This window comes from Protopterus annectens, chromosome 10.part0 (genome assembly GCF_019279795.1).
Source record: "Protopterus annectens isolate FY-2018-M chromosome 10.part0, PAN1.0, whole genome shotgun sequence".
Taxonomy (NCBI): domain Eukaryota; kingdom Metazoa; phylum Chordata; order Ceratodontiformes; family Protopteridae; genus Protopterus; species Protopterus annectens.
The window spans coordinates 1,406,399,704-1,406,407,423 of NC_056744.1; the positions used below are offsets into that span (position 1 = coordinate 1,406,399,704).

Genomic DNA, 7,720 nt, shown 5'->3' on the forward strand with positions numbered 1-7,720 from the left:
TCTCTTTCTGTTTATCTGTCATTGTTACTTGGACTAAGGGAATCTTAACTGGTACAGCAACCTTCATCATGATGATTAGATTATAGACTTGTTCAACTTTATTGACATGTTCTAGTTTCAGTCATCATCAATAAATACTTGGAAATGACAACTACACATGCAGATGTAGTTTTTTTCTTTCATTATAGGATTGCGTATAATAAAAGAAAATTCTGTTTTTTTTTTCCTTCTCTGCAACTGAAATACTATTCTATATGAGCAACCAGATGATTATAAAAGCAAACTGTTTTCATCTGTTCATTTGACAAACACTGTAGCTAATGTCATATTATTTATAATGAAAGACATCCTTATACCACTGATGTGACTTTCTGTGGGCTGTTTTAAAAAGAGAAACAGTCTTCACATTTTGGCTGGCTCATTAAAAGACTGATCAATGGATTGATTGTTGGCAGGGCACTGTGTTGCTAAACTGAGACTGGTAGTTCCTTATGGGAAATATTGTGAGTTCATTTATATTGTGGGCCATATAGATTGGTGTGTGTAGATCAATAGCTACTGCTATAGTTATTTTCTCAACTCATCCTGAGAGGATTGCCTATTTTCACCACAGTTCTTTGTCTGTAGATCTATTAACTTGTATTGTTAGAGTTTTCCTTGGAAGCATAGTGCATTTGAAAAGGGTCATTTGTATGCAGTTGTCCCGCATTTTCTGATAGTATTATGAGTGAGATACTACATTCCTATGCTAGGAGAAATAGTTAAATAATTTGGAATAGTTTCCACATATAAAGTAAACATAAATATTTTCCATCTTCTATATACTGCTTGTGCACACTTACTTTCATGGACTAAGTGTTTTTCCTGCCAGGTCAACATCAGATTTTATTAAGTAGTTACAGCTGTACACATACCGCTTAGCCTGCAGATATTGAAAATATTCACAAAGACCCATAAAAAGTAGGAACATCCAGCCAAAAATCTGGACATCTAACTAGCATAACATTTGAATACCAAATAGAATATAACTCTTCCCAATTTCAGCAGGAATAAAGGATACTACCAAGAAAAACATGTTTAAAAAAACAGAGACTGACACAGCTCAGCTAGCTCAGTTGGTAGAACATGAGACTCCTAATCTCAGGGTCATGGGTTTGAGCCCCACATTGGGCATCTGTATTTGGACGGTACAGCAGTAGCATTATCACCTCACAGCAAGAGGTTCTCTGGTTTGATTCTTGGCTGGACTGTCTTCTGTGTGGAGTCTGCATGTCCTCCCTGTACTTGTGTGGGTTTCCACTTTTGGTGCTCCAGTTTCTTCCCACATTTCCAAGACATTTCTCTGGAGCATTTCTCCCTAGGCCTCTGCTGGAAATTGGCTTTGTTCCAAGTCAGACTTTCCCAGTAAACAAATGTTAAATTTTAAAACTAAATAAATGGAAAAATGTAAGCACGTTATAAAATTTACAAATGTACATGCTGTATAATTTAATGAAATGTATTCCAGACTTCCACCCTACAAGGCCATTTATTTCTGATCCAGAAAAGGGGAAATGTAAGACGTGAGTCTTCTTTCTTTAAATTGTTTTTCCCACTAATATGAGAAATGGGGGTGGCAGTACTGTCCCAGTAATATGAGAAACAGAAACAGGGGGTACAGCATAAGGGCACATATTGACAAGGCATTGATTGTCATAAGACAAAACTCCGTTAAATTCCAATGAAACTTCAATGAATCCTTTCCTGTTTTATTTTTTTTTTTGGGGGGGGGTGTTCAGTAATGAAGAGGACCTCTTCATATGAGTGTGATATGTTGCCCTTTGCACCAGTAGGGTCTGCTGTCTTTTGTGCTTTACATTTTTTTGGGAAATGCTAAACTTCATTTCTTAATCTCTGGAATGAATAAAAGATTTCACTGTGTCACTTATTTTGGGGAATGCTAGTAATAATGAAAAGGTGTATTGCAAGTGTTTGGAACTTTGTGGATATATATAGTTTCTCAGATAGTCAATATTTACTACAAAGGTTTACTCTAGAGCATTCATTCTACATACTCAAACAGGAGCATTTTTAAGACTGCAAAAATGAAACTGGGGAATTGTTTGAATTGTTTTACTTGTTTGAAAATGATATTGTGTAATAGTCTTTCATAAGGTGAAACAATAAGATTTAATTTAATAAAATCCCTCATGGGCTTTGAATGTAACACAGTGAAATGTTACATGTTATTTAGAAAATGTCTTTGTTTTTATAATACTGCACTAACTTTGTTATGCTTGGTCTTAACTGTGGTTCTTTTTCCCCTTGCAAATTCCAAGTTTGCTTGTTGAAAATGTGAGGAAATGGGATATAGTATTTAATAAGGCAACGAGAGACTTACTGGAAGGAAACACTTCCAAAAATCCCCATGTTACCATAAAGTCTGAGTTTTGACCAAAAATTATGGCCTCAGATTTTATGCGATTGTGTGGAAGAATTTTATTGGGAAGCCAGATGGAAAGAGAAAGACCCAATATTGTGTGACAGAGAGGGGGCTACATGGATAGATAATTAGAAAACAATAACATGAGCAGTGCTGTAAAACAAACAGAAATGATGGACAAGTTAATGCCATTGGTGAATACAGGAAAAACGATAAAGGAAAGGATAGGGTTTGGAGCTCACCAAGATGAAAAGAATATACATGTGGAACTAAGTTCTGCCAGTGCAGCTTCTCAAAAAGTATTTAAGAGAAATGGAAAGAAGTATATGGTGGTCATTCGTGTGCAGACAGAAGTCATGATTTATCATATTAATAGCCATTTAAGGCCTATAAATTCAAAGCCAGCAAAAAGATCATAATGATAAATTCTGCCATCAGGCAGTGGATAGAGTTGTCACCTCACAGCAAGAGATTCCCCGGTTCTATTCTTGACTGGGATTCCTTCTGTGTGGCATTTGCATGTCCTCCCTGTGTTCATGGAGGCTTCTTCTTGGTATTCTGTTTTCCTTCTACATTCCAGAGACATCCAGTAGGTGGACTGGACACTCTAAATTGGCCATAGTTGTAAGTGTGTGCTGCAGAAGAACTACCTCAACAGGGCTAGTCAGGCGACGATGTAAATCTTGGCTCTGTAGGATGACAGGCACTGTTGAAGTGACACCAGACTCTGTGTGCAAAAATAGGAAAAAGGGGTTGTGGATGGACAGATGTAGATATGAAATGAGCAGATGCTTGGGTCATTTGCATGACCAGACTCTTGCTCAGTGGTAATTATATATTTGTATAATATAATTACCACATAACTTGGTGGAAAAAAGTATGTCATAGGAGGTCTCATTCTACCTACCTTAAGAGCACACTTAAACAAGCTAACAAAGAGCTTAAGGGAACAGTTTGGAAGCTCAATGCTGAGTATGAACATAAAATAGCCACTAAAACCAAAAATAACTGCTAATTTTTCATTATCTCTCACAAAGTTAAGAATGAACACCCAACAGAGCTAATCCACAATAATACTCCACTCTCCGACCCAAAGGAAATAGCTGATATTCTAGCTAACAAAGTAAGTGCATATTTTACTCCACTCACAATTATAGCTATCCCCCAGTTTCCACAATCCATGCCACTCCCTTTAATTAAAATGGAACAAGTTCTCTCAGCCCTTTCAAAAACAAAGAATACTTTATCCATTAGTCCTGAAAACATACCAGGTTGTATGATTATCATTGCCACATATGGTCTTTATGAACCCCTACTTAAAATGTATATTCTTAGACTCTCCACCTGTTACATTTATGAAGCCTGGAAATCTAGCTATTGTTATGCCTTTATATAAGGGTGGCTCAGCCATGGACCCTGGTAACTATAGACCATCATATATAAAGATATGGAGCACATTATCTCAGACTTCATTAATCTGGACATTGCAAATGTCCCAATCTATCAACCTATTTTAAAGCTTATATGTCCTGATTTCCTTGATAAGAAGCATTCTGAAATTATATATACACATTCCACTGTCCTATTTTAATCCAAATGAATACGGTAAGAAAAAGAGTTTTTAAAACTGATATTAATTGCCATGAATTTTGTGTAATGGAACTGATTATGAGCAGAAAGTTTAATTATTTAAACGATGTTAACAAAGGATATTGTAGCTGACATGGAACGCCCATTCAGTTATAGTGCTTAGTGACTCTTATCAACAACGTATTTGTTCCCTGCTGTTCTGATTATTCATGAAGCCAGAATGTTCCAGCTCACAGACAGCAGTCTTACTTAAAGGTTGGCACCTATGTGGTTAGAAATAAAATGAAAATCATGTCCACAATATACTCAGTCCTTTACTTTACCATATTGTGTTTCACACACACTGAATTCCTAGGCTACATCAATTGGATGATTGGCTTATAAATGAAAATCTATAACATACAGATAAGCCAGAAGGAGAGAAAGAAAAGAAAATTCAGAAATGTCCCTCCAAGACAATTTTCTGATGCGCACATGACTGAGAGATACAGTGAAAATGCATTCTCAGTAAACTCATCTTGGTAGCTCTTATCAGTTCAGTCATAATGGAAATTTTAACAGATTTGAGGGGAGTTAAAAGGCTTCCAACCATCAAAACAGCTCCTTATTAATGAAAAGTAAAATGGAATTGTATTTTCTAAAAAGTCTGAGTTTAAAAACAGCACTGAAAATAGCTTTTCTTGGATGTGGTTCAGTGATTCACTTGATTTCTGTCCATGTTGCATAAATTATATTATGTCCACACCAGAAAGTCTTTAATTCATAACAAGCAAATACTTTTCCCTTGTTGTTCAACTTTAGGTATAGCAATAAAATGATATTTTAATGCAGTGGCTACCACTTTTGCTTGATTATCCAGTGCTAAGGTTCAATCCACACATCTTGTTACTGACTGTGTGTTGAATTTGCATTTTATCCTCATGTTAAAATGATTTTTGGTGTAGTTTAGTTCACATCTCCTTCCAATAGCAATGCAGCCTCACTGGATGAAAGTGGTCAATGAGTGACAGGCTGCTTTCCTAATGAGCAAACAATTACATAAATAAATAAATAAATTAATAAACATTGACTACTTGCCATATGCATGGTTGTAGTGTTGCCCATTTTATACAATAATATCTATTTGTTTTTTAATTGGATGGCCAGCCTAAGTTGCCACAATAAATATCAACTTATGGGGATTAACATAAGACAGCATGCTGTAAACACAGAGATTCTCATTTATGATTACATTTTACATTTACAGTCAGTTGGATTTTTTTTTTTTTTTGCATTCTTGAAGATGCAAAACAACATTCTAGAAGAGTAAAAACAATTTGCTTTGTACTGTTAAATTGTGTAACTTGGTCTCCATATATACTTTTAAATGTAGGTTGCAGGAACTTTTAGGGACATAGATAGACAAAAGAGTAGAGAGTCCCGTTGCTATACATTTTAAGCAGCATCATCGGAGTAGTCCATTATTACTACAGGGCACTATTTTAGAATAAGTGTTTGGTCAAATCTTGTGAAGACATTTTACTTAAAGAGAAATTGTTGCACAAAGAAACTGTATATATTTTAAAATATGACACTTTATTACCTCCGGGTTTTAATACAGAGTTTAATTGGAAGTATTTAATCTAATTTGTTTAATCTGTTAAATTATTTTGATTAAAGTGTAATTGGTTAATTGTATCAGGTTTTCTGGGTATAACGTGCTGTTATTTGGCTTTTTGTTCTATTATTCCTAGAAGGTTTATGCCAAAGCAGTAGAGTTCAGTATAATTGTTCTTTGTGGGTCTGTAGCCCTTAGTTATATATTTATTTATTTATACTTTTAAGAAGCACTGTCTAAAAATGATGTGCAAATGGTTATCATTGTTACAATGAAAATACAGAAATCGTGGGCATAATCATTAAAGAAAGCAAATCCTCCTGAATGCTGCACAGGTTATGAAGCATGTCTCACACTAAATTAATCACTTCAGCCATCATTTAGAAACATGTTTACAAAACAGCAAAACTGACCATAAACCAATATAACTAATACATAATAAAAACGTTATTGCCATGACCAAAAGGTTGTCAATGGCATAATCATAAGCCATAATGCACTCATTTAAATAAACTCTTGCAATCACATGACCTAAAATGAATTATACAATTAAGAGTTAAAATAAAAGTTTCAGTTCATCTTCTTGATTTAATCCATAAGGTTTCTTGATATCAGACTTTAAAATGTCAATAGCTTTCTTGTGATTCAATATATTTTTATAGACAATAACAGGGCCAGCCTTAGCAACTGAGGGTCCTAATTTGGATCATTTTACTGGAGCCGCTCAATGTGTCCCTCATTGAACACCTTACCCCCATCTCTTGACTTGTTGCTTCTTGAACATGAGTGTTTCAGATTATTTTGTGAAATTAATACAGGTTCATACTAGACTAATTGCCTTTGTGGGTCATTTTAAGTCTAGTCAATTACCCCAAGTGAGAATCAAACCCTACACCTTGTGTCTATAAGGTAAACACCTTAACCATTAAGCCAACCTCCCACCCATATATCAAGAATGTATATTATTGTATATTAAACTAAAGTGGCATGTTTATTTATTAGCTTATATCTTGTCACAAAACATGTTAAAACAGAAGTAAACTACTGGACTCCTTGATCACCCCGCCACACCACACACACACACACACACACACACACACACACACACACACACACACACACACACACACAATCCAACATTCTTATAGTTAGCTCCTCTCTCAGCATCTGCTTATCTTACTCAGACACACTGTAAGGGGCTGCACAGGCCACTGGGGTCCTGTGTCAACATGATCTGTCACCACATGGGTCCACCCTGGCTCAACAGGAAACATGTTCCCAAACTCCTGTAGTGTTGTCTGTATCTCCTAAACCTGGATAGAAGATAATAGTACATGTTCCCCTTGTTCTCCCCACATTTTTTTAATTTTTTTTATTATTTATTATTTATTTTACATTTGTTTACTGTTGAAGTGCGACTGGATTGCTGGCCATTTTCAGAGGATGACCAGGGAGAAAAGCTTCACAGCATAACTGAAACAAATACAAAGTTTAAACAATTAAAACAAATACAAAAAAAATGACAAATTATCACAGTAATAGAGACTTATATGCATGCTTATATACTTAAATTGTGTTTGTGTATTGAATTTTGTTTTATTTTTCCTGCCTTTTCTGTCTCTCTCCTTTCCTGGCCTCCCCTCATTTGTCTCATGACTTACTCTCCTTCACATTCCATGCACAATTGTACATACTAGATACTGTATATTATTGTCTTCATAGAAACATTAACTATATGATATTATCACAGTGCACAGATACTCCTCTTACCTATTTTACTACTTATTTTGCTGACTGAATTTTTGTATCACATCCACTTAACTGTCTTTTCTTATGCTACATACATTCTTGACTTATACATTTTTTCCATGCTTGCTCTTACATTACCACTATTGCATTTACGTTGACTAAAGTTTATCATCTTTCCCCTTGTTTTCTGCTGTGTTGCTGTTTAAACATTTTCTGCAAAGTTCATAGATTAGTACTAGGCTAACTGCCCTTGCGAGCCATTTTAAGCCTAGCCAATTATCCCTTGTGAGACTCAAAGCCTGTACCTTGTGTTTGTAAGGCAAACACCTTAATCATTAGACCACCATATCCACTTCTGCTTT

General features: G+C 35.3%; 1 non-coding gene across 1 annotated transcript; it reads left to right on the plus strand.

Moving 5' to 3' along the window:
- The first annotated feature begins 1,100 nt into the window (after positions 1 to 1,100).
- On the plus strand, positions 1,101 to 1,173 carry TRNAR-CCU. Its single transcript has one exon. It is a non-coding gene; the product is annotated as a tRNA-Arg (tRNA).
- The last annotated feature ends 6,547 nt before the right edge of the window (positions 1,174 to 7,720 follow it).